Source organism: Erinaceus europaeus, chromosome 6 (assembly GCF_950295315.1).
Source record: "Erinaceus europaeus chromosome 6, mEriEur2.1, whole genome shotgun sequence".
Lineage (NCBI taxonomy): Eukaryota > Metazoa > Chordata > Mammalia > Eulipotyphla > Erinaceidae > Erinaceus > Erinaceus europaeus.
The window spans coordinates 18,298,027-18,310,526 of record NC_080167.1 but is presented as its reverse complement, the minus strand read 5'-3'; the positions used below and the strand labels follow the sequence as shown (position 1 = coordinate 18,310,526).

Below are 12,500 nucleotides of genomic sequence, written 5' to 3'. Positions count from 1 at the left end.
CATCAAATTAAAAAGCTTCTGCACAGCTAAAGAAACCACTACCCAAACCAAGAGACCCCTCACAGAATGGGAGATCTTTATATGCTATGCATCAGACAAGAGGCTAATAAGCAGAATATATAAAGAACTTGCAAATCTCAACAACAAGACAACAAATAAACCCATCCAAATATGGGGGGGAGGACATGGACAGAATAGTCACCACAGAAGAGATCCAAAAGGCCAAGAAACACATCAAAAATGCTCCAAGTCTCTGATTGTCAGAGAAATGCAAATAAAGACAACAATGAGATATCACTTCACTCCTGTGAGAATGTCATACATAAGAAAAGGTAACAGCAGCAAATGCTGGAGAGGTTCTGGGGTCAAGGGAACCCTCCTACACTGCTGGTGGTAATGTCAATTGGTCCAACCTTTGTGGAGAACAGTCTGGAGAACTCTCGGAAGGCTAGAAATGGACCTACCCTATGAACCTGCAATTCCTCTCCTGGGGATATATCCTAAGGAACCCAACACACCCATCCAAAAAGATCTGTGTACACATATGGTCTTAGCAGCACAATTTGTAATAGCCAAAACCTGGAAGCAGCCCAGGTGTCCAACAACAGATGAGTGGCTGAGGAAGTTGTGGTATATATACACAATGGAATACTACTCAGCTATAAAAAAAAATGGTGACTTCACTCTTTTCAGCCAATCTTGGATGGACCTTGAAAAATTCATGTTAAGTGAAATAAGTCAGAAACAGAAGGATGAATATGGGATGATCTCACTCTCAGGCAGAAGTTGAAAAACAAGATCAGAAGAGAAGACACAAGTAGAACCTGAACTGGAATTGGCGTATTGCACCAAAGTAAAAGACTCTAGGATGGGTGGGTGGGGAGAATACAGATCCAAGAAGGATGACAGAGGACCTAGTGGGGGTTGTATTGTTATATGGAAAACTGGGGAATGTTATGCATGTACAAACTATTGTATTTACTGTTGAATGTAAAACATTAATTCCCCAATAAAGAGCTTTTTTTTTAAAAAAGTGATCATTACAATGACTTATAAGGGATTTTATTGTTGGAAATCAGAGACAGCTGAGTTGCCAGAAGACAGGGAAGTCTAGGCAGCTACTCCCCCTCTGGCAGCTCACCTAGAGTTCTGAAAGGCCAGCTCACAGGGTCTTCCTCTGGGGTCCTTCTTGCCTGATAATCTGACAGCTGCTCCTGTTCAGTGGCCTTGTGCTTCCTCCCTTTGTTACCTGGACAGAGGCTCTCTGAGCCCTGTAATATCTTCCCTTCTCCCAGCAGTGCCTTTTCAATCCTGTGTTCTTTACCTAGGTGTGTACTTCAGTTTGGTAATGCTCATGCATAAGGATATATAGCCTCAGTGACCCTTAACAAATGGACCCAGTTGGATGGAAGATAAATACTGGGTAGCGATCCAACATGGAGGCACTTGTGTCAAGACACTGACAGCCATGTTCCCAAATAACAAGTCTAGCTGACCAGCAGGTGACCCCACAACCATCAACACGTAGCAGAGATGAATGGCATGACTAGCTTCACAAATATTCTCCCTGTCAGACAACAGAATGGAGGTTCCTGGCATCATCTGGCAAAGGCCAAAATGCTTGTGGTTTGAACATCTGCTCACAACATCTGCCCATGGACGTTACTATACCCCTCCACTTGTATCCTTATATAAGCCTAACAGCAGAACTACCTGAGGATTTTTGGTTCCTTTAACCACACATCTTGCTCTCTCTTTCTTCAGCAAGGCCTGACCCCTTTCAAGCAAGGAAACTTTTCTCATATGGTTCACAGACATTTGAAAAAATGTTCCACTTCATTTGCCATTAGAGAAATCAAAATCAAGGGGGGGCTGGGTTAAGTGCACATGGCGTGAAGCACAGGGACCATTGTAAGGATCCCAGCTCAAGCAACCCAGCTCCCCAACTGTGCAGGGGAGGGAGGTAGCTTCACAAGTGGTGAAGCAGGTGTCTATCTTTCTCTAACCCTCTCTGTCTTCCCCTCCTCTCTCCATTGCTCTGTGTCCTATCCAACAACAACATGAGAATAACAACAAGGGCAACAAAATGGGGAAAATGGCCTCCAGGACCTGCTACCATCCACGTTCAGTGAGAAGTAATTACAGAAGCCAGACCTTCCACTTCCTGCACCCCATAAAGAATTTTGGTCCATACTCCCAGGGAGGGAAAAAGGATAGGGAAGCTTCCAATGAAGAGGAGAGGACACGGAACTCTGGTGGTGGAAGCTGTACGGACTTGTACCCATTATCTTATAGTCTTAGTAATCATTATGACACCACTAATATGAAAATTTAAAAAAGAAGACTGGACTCTCAGGTCTGAGAGCTGGAGTTCAATGTTCAGAATCACATGTGTCTGAGTGATGCTATAGTTTCTCTCTCTAACTACCTATCTCTATCTATCTATCTATCTATCTCATTAAAAAATTGGAGCCAGATGGTTGGGCGGTAGTGCACCTGGTTGAGTGCATGCTACAATTCACAAGGACCCTGGTTCAAGTCCGCACTCCTCACCTGCAGGGGGAAAGCTTTGTGAGTAGTGAAGCAGGGCTGCAGATGTCTCTATCTCTCCCTCAACCTTCCCTCTCAATTTCTGGCTATCTCTATCCAATAAATAAAGATAATAAAAAATTAAAAAGAATAACCCAGCTCCCCGCTCTCCACTCCCAGCTCTCACAGACATGTTCTCCACAGCCCTCTCGGCACCTCAGCTGCTGGATACTCTCCAAGGAGACAGAGACTGCTACCATGAGAAGCTTCTCAAAGCAGCAGGAAGCCTGTACAGCTAGCAGCTCACAACTGGAGCTGGATCAATGCAGGTTTAACTGGCATGGCCTGGGGACTCACAGCCTCCCTCCCAGGAGATCACCCTCCTTGTGTTCAGAAACCAGGAACAGGAGGAACACAGTGTCCACCTTCTACCCAGCAGCCAAGTAAGTGAGGGCAGGTAAAAACATCAAGTCCCATAAAACTTGGAGTGGCCATTTAAAAAAAAAAAATGGGAACTATAGCCCAGAGCCTCCCTCTGCCTTAGGAAACTATTTTAACTATCACTCACAGGATCCAAATAGACAGCCACTTGCAGGGAGGAGAGCAGGAGGAGCTGACAAGGAGAAGGACCACATATCCCACAGGCCCCTGCTCTGGGAGCCATCTTTAACCGAGACTCACAACCTTCAGAAGGGCAATTTGTGAACTTATGGCCCAGGCAGAGAAGATGAGCCAGCAGATTGGTCCAGAAGAAGCCATAGTGGAAAACACTTGAGTCTTACCTGTAGGGAGGTTGTGGGGATGTGGTGGAGCCTGGCAGAGCTTGACCTGAGAGGTGAGTTCACCTGGTGAGTCTCTCTCTCTACGGAGGGGTTGAGCAAAAAGGGGGACACATAAACCTCAAAAGGTTGGCGGCCATGTAAGTCTTCCCTCCCCCACAAAAACATCCTGCATCTTCCCTTTGGAGCCCAACATTCCTTAAAGACTTAAGCCTGCTCCCCCTACATTCCCTGCTACTATGGCCTGTCCCTTTATTATCTACATATCAGTCTTCTGCTTTGTCTTACAAATGACTAAAGGTCTCCTTCCTATATCTGTGCAGGGTATTGCTAATCCTGCCAACAGTTGCTGGGGATGTCCATACCATTCCCAGCACTCTTTGCTTAACCATGTGTGGTATTGTCGAGCCACTTCCGTTTCTGTCTTGTCTCTTCCGTGTCCTGACATGGAGGAGGGCGGGCATGCAGACAGAGAGGCTGACCCCAGCCATTTTGGTTGGCACCACGTGGCTTAACCAGATGTGCTACCACCCGACTCTAGGAAGCTCGGATGAATAAAGATTTGAATTGTCCTGCAGCCACAATCTTGGTCCCTGGTTCATATCTATCTCTCTCTCTCTCTCTCTCTCTCTCTCTCTCATGCGACGCTAGCCCGACACTTACCCTTTAAACCCAGAGGACAAAGGCCTAGAAGGCAGAACATTTGTTTAGGCTCTCTCCCCTCATTCTGTTTATCCACCTTAGAAACAATAAAAGTGGGAGTCAGGCAGTAGCGCATGTGGCACAAAGAGCAAGGACCAGCATAAGGATCCTGGTTAGAGTCCCCGGCTCCCCACCTGCAGGGGAGTCGCTTCACAAGCAGTGAAGCAGGTCTGCAGGTGTCTATCTTTCTCTCCCCCTCTCTGTCTTCCCCTCCTCTCTCCATTTCTCTCTGTCCTATCCAACAACGACGACATCAATAACAACAACAATAAAAAAGCAACAAGGGCAACAAAAGGGAATAAATAAATAAATATTTTTTTAAAAGAAACAATAAAAGTTCATCATCTAGCCATCATTTGGAGTTATTATATTATTATTATTATTATCATCATCATCATCATCATCAGTATTTTACCAGAGCATACTTCTCAGCTCTAGCTTATGGTGATGCTATGGTGAATGAACCTGGGACTTTAGAGTCACAGGCATAAAATTTTCTTTGCAGAACCATTATGCTCTCTCCCCAACCCTTGGTTGATTCTTCTACTGAAACAGACCAGAGTTCACCATTACTCTACAGGTACAAAGTCTCTAATAACAAAAAATAACTTGACTTCATGCACTATATGCCCAGAAAAGGGCATTGGGCAGCTCACCTAACAGTCAGAGCAAGCCCAAACTGCTTTTACTTTTGTCACTGGAGTTAGTGGATCAAGGCTTGAGCTCACTGGTTTGTTGCTTTTGTGTTGCAATGGCAGGACTGAGTAGCCTGCAAAGTCAAGTACATGGACTCTGTGGCCCTTTGCAGAAGTGTCTGACTCCCTGGTCCTTCCACTCCAGTCCTAGGCCCTTGAGAAAGAGTGCTATTAAGTTCTACATGAAAACAAACTCACAACTCAGTGTCCAGACTTCACATGGCCCCACCACCCACAACGAAGTTGGCCTTGAAAAGCATCCATCCTGGGGGCTGGGCGGTAGCACAGCAAGTTAAGCGCAGGTGGCGCAAAGCGCAAGGACGGGCATAAGGATCCCGATTCAAGCCCCCGGCTCCCCACCTGCAGGGGAATCGCTTCACAGACAATGAAGCAGGTCTGCAGGTGTCTGTCTTTCTCTCCCCCTCTCTGTCTTCCCCTTCTCTCTCCATTTCTCTCTGTCCTATCCAACAACAATGACATCAATAACAACAATAATAACCACAACAATGATAAAACAAGGACAACAAAATTTTTTTAAAAGGCCTCCAGGAGCAGTGGATTCATAAGTGTAGGCACTGAGCCCCAGCAATAACCCTGGAGGCAAAAAAAAAAAAAAAGAAAGGAAGGAAGGAAGGAAGGAAGGAAGGAAGAAAGAAAGAAAGAAAGAAAGAAAGAAAGAAAGAAAGAAAGAAAGAAAGACACAATAAAAATAAAGAAAAGAAAAGGAAAACATCCATCCCAGAAAAGCCATATGCGAAAGCCAGCTGGCCTGGGTTCTTTGCAGGAAACTCACAGACTAGTCAAAAAGGAATTGAGACACCCCTCCAAAAAAAAAAAAAATTCCCTCACACATGCTTCCTTTCTTTGATTTGTATTTTTCTTTCATCCAACCCTGCAGGCACCAACATGCGCTTACAAAATTCCTCTCAGCCCCTTTCAGAGAATCCTCAGGGCCTTCCAGGGCTGGGCAGAATTTCAAATCTGATTTACTTCAGAGACCAAAGTACAAGCTGTGATTCCCACAAACATCCCAAAGTGGTGGGCTTTATCCTTGTCAGCACTCTGTTCCTCACTTTGAACCAAGCCCCGGAGTTCCCAAGATGGCATTTACCACTATTAATTGTATGGCTCTCGACTTTCTTTCCCCCACCCTCTTTCCTCCCCCTAGCAGGGCCTTTATTCTCCTTCCATACCTTCAATTCCCTTCGACCCCATAGTCCCCACTCCTGGAATGTTCCATGTCCTCAGACTCTCTCCCTCACCCTCAATTAGGAACCCCTCTGGAACTCTCTTGAGTCATCAATGGTTGTTTGTTGCATTCTATTAAACTCAAACTGCTTATTTCTTCTTTTAATACATAGAGCACCTTCTGTTCAAATTGCTGGAGAGCCTTGGGTGGTGAGGTGTATTTTATGGTTTTTAATGAGTCCAATTCAGTGTAGGCTCATTTCAAGTTCTCTTATTAATTTCACTGAGGGAAAGGAGGAAAAAAAATCAACGCACATCATGGAAAATTTCATTTCTTAACCTAGTGCTGTCTCGGCTTCTGCTGTGACTGAAAAGAAGCATCAGAGAGGATGCCACACCTACTCATTAAAGGGCAGATCAGCAAGAGAAAGTAGGGAGCACTTCAGTGCAAAGCAGACAGGCTGCAAAACACAAGGACATCGCTCAAGATGGAATGGCGTCTAGTTTCCCAAAGCCGGCTTGACAAATGTTTCCCTAAGAAAGAAATCAGCAGATTTCTGGAGAACAGAAATGTTTTCTCGTTTAAACTGGAAGCAAGATGTTTGCTATCACAGAACTGTCTTGCAAATGCCTGCTGCAGGCTCTGACAAAAATTAGTAAAGTCATTGTCTGGGGAGATGACAATAACTTGGATCCACCTGCATATCAGATGTCAGGCTCAGGAAAGAAAAAAAAATACTAGCATAGTCATGGGTTCTTTGGAATATAACTAAATAGGGCCTACTAAGTATCTACAAAACGGAGACCCCCAACTCTTCATCTGAACTATCCCAGCCTTTCGGTTCATGATTGGTCAACAATTTGTTTGGCTTTGTATGTTAACTCTTTTTTCAGCCACTAAGTTCCAGATGCTACCATGATGCCAACCAGACCTCCCTGGGAAGATGACCCACCAATGTGTCCTGGAGCCCCACTTCCCCATAGCCCTACCCTACTAGGGAGAGAGAGAGAGAGAGAGAGAGAGAGAGAGAGAAGTTGGGAGTATAGATTGACCTGTCAATGCCCCTGTTCAGCAGGGAAGCAATTACAGAAGCCAAACCTTCCACCTTCTGCATCCCATAATGACCTTGGGTCCATACTCCCAGAGGGATAAAGAATAGGAAAGCTATCAGGGGAGAGGATGGGATACAGAGTTCTGGTGGTGTGAACTGTGTGGAGTTGTACCCCTTTTATCCTATAGTGTTTGTCAGTGTTTCCTTTTTATAAATAAAATTTTTTTAAAAAATTAATAAAGTCATGGGCCCTTAGAATATACCTAAAATATACCTACTAGCTTTTTTCAAAATGGAGACCCCCAAATCTCATCTATTGTATTCTTGCCTTTAGGTTCCTGATTACTAAACAATTTTTTCTGCCTTATATCTTTTTTAAAAATATTTTATTTACTTATTAATGAGAATGATAGGAGGAGAGAGAGAAAGAACTAGGTATCACACCAGTACATGTGCTGCCGGGGGTTGAACTCGGGACCTCATGCTTGAGAGTTCAGTGCTTTATTCATTGCACCACTCCCCAGATCACCTGCTTTATATCTTAATGCTTTTCAGCCACCAAGTTGCAGATGATACCATGGCACCAACCTGAGTTCCCTGGGCAGACAACCTCACTGGCGCTACAACGTGGGGCTGGACCTGCGAAACTCCCAGATAAGTGAAGACTTTGCCTTCCTATGCACTATGGTCTTCTCTTCTACTTATGAAGAGGTTTGCCAAAGCCTCTACTGTTTCATTATGAGACAGTTTCTCTGTCTCTGGAACATTTTCCTCTGGGCGACACTTCGGTTCCCTGACTGGGAACTTTGGTTTCTTATGACCGGAATCATAGAGCTTGGGAGATGCACGGAGATTTCTCCTTGGACTTTCTGGATTCCCTCTCCCATGTTTCCTGAGGAAAAGGCCTACATTTTGCTCCAGGCCACAGTTTGGTTCTTTATGACTGTGATCGTAGACCTTGGGATATGCATGGGGATTTCCCCTGGGACTTTCTGGACTTCTTCTCACATGTTCCCCATGGAGAAGGACTACTCTAATTTGAAGAACATTCTCGAGTACCCTGGCAGTTCCCAAGTATGGAGACACGTGGCTAGTTCTACTCTCCTGATTGGATTCTTTCTTCCATGGGAAGACGCTTTTAAAAATGGGTGCCTGAAGCAATCCAGCAGGAACAGTCAGAAGCACCCTAAATGGAATTTCGAGGAGCTTTTTGGACTAGGACGCCCTCCGGGGACTCTTAATCCTACATGGTGAGATCTTGATAATCTGGTTCAAGTTGCGTTTCATAAGAGAATGATTTGAATGACTGAATTTTTGTTTGACATTGACTTAAAAAAAAAATGCTGGACGCAGCCATGATTTCTAGAGACATCCAGAAACAATCCTGATACTATGGCAAATAGTTAAAAAGAAAGGGGGAGATGTTGGATAGTATGCCAGCTCCCCCTGGCTTTTGCTTAACCATATGCCTATATAGGGATAGATTTAATCCCATTCAAAGCTTTGGTCTATTTACATAAATCACTTTTACATTTACATAAAGCACTCCCTCCAGGGCATTGGTGGTTAGTGATAGGATTCTCACCTGCTCTGCCCCCTCCTTGTCACACTCTGATTTTCACCAGTCACTTTTCTCTCCACCCTCTCTATGTCACATCCTGTTTCCACCCTACTTGGCAAGTATATATAAAGACAGCATTGTGAGTTTTAGGGTACTTGAGTTTAGCTTAGCTCGTCTTAGATTGTGCTGCGTCCTGCATGAATAAAGAGATACTGCCTACAGCTCAACCATGAGTCCCTGGTCGTCTGTTACCCACCCGTGAAGCCAGCCCTGCGAAAACAACACCTCACCAATATATCCTGGAACCCCGCCTCCCCAGAGCCCTGCCCCACAAGGGAAAGATAGAAACAGGCTGGGAGTATGGATCAACCTGCTAATGTCCATGTCCAGCAGAGAAGCAATTACAGGAGCCAGACCTTCCACCTTCTGCACCCCATAACGATCCGGGGTCTGTACCGCCAGAGGGATAAAGAATAGGAAAGCTTCCAATGGAGGGGATGGGATGCAGAACTCCGGTGGTTGGATAGACAAGACTCTACGGTCTTGTCTATCATTATTAAATCAATAATTTTTTTAAAAATCTCTAATTACTGAAGAGGCCAAGCTAATTAAGGCCCTTTGTTTTGAGAACCCAGGGAATTCCCACTCTATCAGGACCACAGGTGTATCCTTTACAGGGGAGTGGCACCTCCTTCACCAGCTCTTTGGTGTATGAATAGGCACCTGGTTAAAAATGGCAAAAAGAGAGGCAGTGAAGAGGCCATGTGGAGGCACATCTGGTTGGACACATATGTTCCAATACACAAGAACCTGGGTCCAAACTCCCTGGTCCCCACCCGCAGGAGGAAAGCTTTACATGAGGTGAAGCAGTGCTGCAAGTACCTCTCTTTCTCCCTCTCTATCGCCCCTTCCCTATTGATTTCTCTCTGCCTCTCTCCCATAAATAAAAATAGAGGCCAGGTGGCAGTGCACCTGGTTAAGCATACACATTACAGTATTCAAGGACTCAAGTTCAAGCCCCCAGTCCCCACCTGTAGAGGGTAGCTTCATAAGCAGTGAAGCAGTGTTAGAGGGATGTGTGTGTGTGTGTGTGTGTGTGTGTGTGTGTGTGTGTGTGTGTGTATGTGTGTCTCTGTCTCCTCCCCCCCCATACCCCTCCCCTCTCAACTTCTCTGCCTCGATACAAAATAAATTCAACAAACCCAAAAATATTAAAATAAAAATAATAATACATCGTGCCTGAGGCTCAAAAAGTCCCAGGCTCAATCCCCCCCCACCCCTCACCACCACCACCATCTGCCAGAGCTGGAGTAGTGCTCTGGTTAAAAATAAATAAATAAATAATAAAAATCGGGGGGGGGCAGGATAAATAGCACAATGGTTATGCAAAGAAACTTCATGTCTGAGACTCCAAATGAAGAATCATAACCCATAAATCAAAGAAATCAAAATGAATTTGTAAAGAGAGACCCTGAGTTCAATGCAGGCTACCCTACTTTGCATATATTATCTCATGGCAGCTTCCAGGTCAAAGTGAAAACAGCTCCTATAACAATTCTGCCGCCTGGTTCTGAAAAACAGGAGCTGGGGATTCATAACCAGGGGAGTGTCGTGGGCATAGGTGGGTCTGAGCCAGAGCCCTAAAGCCTCTGCTCCAAGGAGCCCTACTTGAAAGCACCATTCAGGGCTCCTCAACCATGTGCAGGAACAGACAGAAGCAAATTCAGTCAGGACAAGACTTGTCTTCTGCTGAGGCTGGCTTCATTCCTAGGGGACGGGATTAGGACAAGCTGCCCAAACAGCACTGAACAAGACAGGGGCAACGCAGAAGGGCAGTGTGCTCGGGCTGGCACAGATCCAAGTGGGCATGCATGCCCCTGGGCAGAGAATCCCTGCATTCTCTGGGCCTCAGGGACTGTCACCTGCCCCCACAGACTGGCAGCGTTTAAGAAGCTAGTGTGCCTTTGGCACCTCTGAGAAGGGAAGATGAATGCCAAATGCAATATGAAGCCTTCTCCGCCCTCTTGGGCTTCCTGTTCTTTATACTGTTGTTTCCTGAAGGGGCGCCCCACAGACTCATGCATATCCTGTCAACCACACCAGAGAAATTATGATGCTTGAGAGGGTCTCTGATGACCCACCCCCACCCCATGCCTCGGTTTTCAATGTGTGATTTACTTCTCCTTAAGGTCAAATGTCTGAAGCAACACCAGTACAGATGTTTTGTTTTGTTTTGTTTTGTTTTGTTTTGTTTTGTTTTGTTTTGTTTTGTTTTGTTTTGTTGGAACAGAAAGGCAGAGAGACTGAGAGAGACCACAGCACTCAAGTTTCCTCCAGAGCAGTGAGGGGCCTCAGCTGGATCCTGGGTTGTACACATGGCAAAGCAGTTCGCTATCCAGCCTGCCAAAACAAATATTTTGAAAAGATTAAGTTTCGGGACCAGCAAAATAGCTCAGTTCATAGTGAACTGCACTGCCAAATGTGTAACCCAGGTTCAAGTCCAGCCCCCGCCACACTGGAGAAAGTTTCAGCGCTTCAGTCTCTCCCTCTCTCTCTTTCTCTCTCTCACTCTCTCTCTCTCTCTCTCTCTCTCCCTTCCTCATTCTCTTTATCTCTCTTAAGTCTCTCTATATCTCTCTATCTGGAAAAATTATCATGAAGTGGTGAAGCCCCTGTGATGATTAAAAATAAATAAATAAATAAGATTAAATTTCATCATTATATATTTAAAAAGCTGGAAAATAATTGGAACAGATTAATACTCTCACTTTAGGGCTGATGAAATTTGAAGCATACAGACAAAATATTTGTGTCTGAACAGATAAGACACCCAGCCAGGGAGGCAGGCAGCAGGCAAAATTCAAAACTAAAAGTTTTATTTCCAACTCAGGATTCAGTCATCATTTCATGCTGAAGCTTCTTGTCATTATTAGAGAGGGAGAAAAGAGAAAAAGAAAAACTAGAAAGTAGAGGAGATGTGACAGGAAAAAGTAACTTCTTTTTTCAGGCTGCTAACAGGTCACCAAAAGCTCTCATTGAAAATTCCTATCATGCAGTCTGAATTTTAATGCAAAGCAGCAAAGGCTTATAAAATGTGAGACAGCCCCAAATACATACATATATATATATATATATATATATGGCTGGATTTTATATACATAGGCAAGTTCTCAAGACACCAAGAAAAAATAAACAGGACTATTGGGGGTGGGGGACATGAGAGGAGCCAAGGGCAAAGACTTTGGTTGTAAGAAATGAAATACCAAGTCACAAAATACAAGGTTGATAATGTGACCACAAGACTGAACCCACTGAACAAAATGAGAGTCAAGCTCTCAGTTAAGTCTCAGGGATTCTCTCTCTCCCTCTCTCTCTCTCTCTCTCTCTCTCTCTCTCTCTCTCGCCTCCAGGCTTATCCCTGGGGCTCAGTGCCTGCACTGAGAATCCACTGCTCCTGGAGGCCATTTTCTCCATTTTGTTGACCTTGTTGTTGTTATTGTTATTGTTGTTGTTGGACAGGGTAGAGAGAAAAATCTAGAGAGGAGAGGACGACAGAGATGGGGGTAGAAAGGCAGACACCTGCAGACCTGCTTCACCACTTGTGAAGCGACCCCCATGCAGGTGAGGAGCCGGGGGTTCAAACCAGGATCCTTACCTGGTCTTTGCACTCCACGATGTACTTAACCAGGTGTTCTACCACCCAGCATCCCAACTTTTTTTTAATAATTTAACAACTTATTTTGAGACAATTTCAGATTTTTCTGAAAATTTGTAATAATGAGATGACAAAATACCTGTCTTCACCTCCTCTTCTTTTTTTTCACCCTGCCTCACCTGCTGACATCTGGCTCTTTGCTTTATTACTTATGTTGCTGGCTGCTCACTGTAAACAAGTGCATCCCCTCCCCTCTCTCTGACCTAACATTTGCAAATCAATGCACTTCACCACTGTAATAAGCTTTAAGAGGAAAATGTTCAATGAGGTCAGTAAACA

The 12,500-nt window shown here is 44.7% G+C and overlaps 1 protein-coding gene across 1 annotated transcript in view; it reads right to left on the bottom strand.

Annotated features, from left to right (window-relative positions):
- The window catches only part of TMEM132B (transmembrane protein 132B), a 155,600-nt gene extending 152,132 nt beyond the window's left edge, over nt 1–3,468 (bottom strand). The window contains exon 1 of the mRNA XM_060193291.1: nt 3,312–3,468. The gene's annotated coding sequence lies outside the window, so the exon portion shown is untranslated. The remainder of the gene's footprint in view (nt 1–3,311) is intronic.
- Between the last annotated feature and the right edge of the window lie 9,032 nt (nt 3,469–12,500).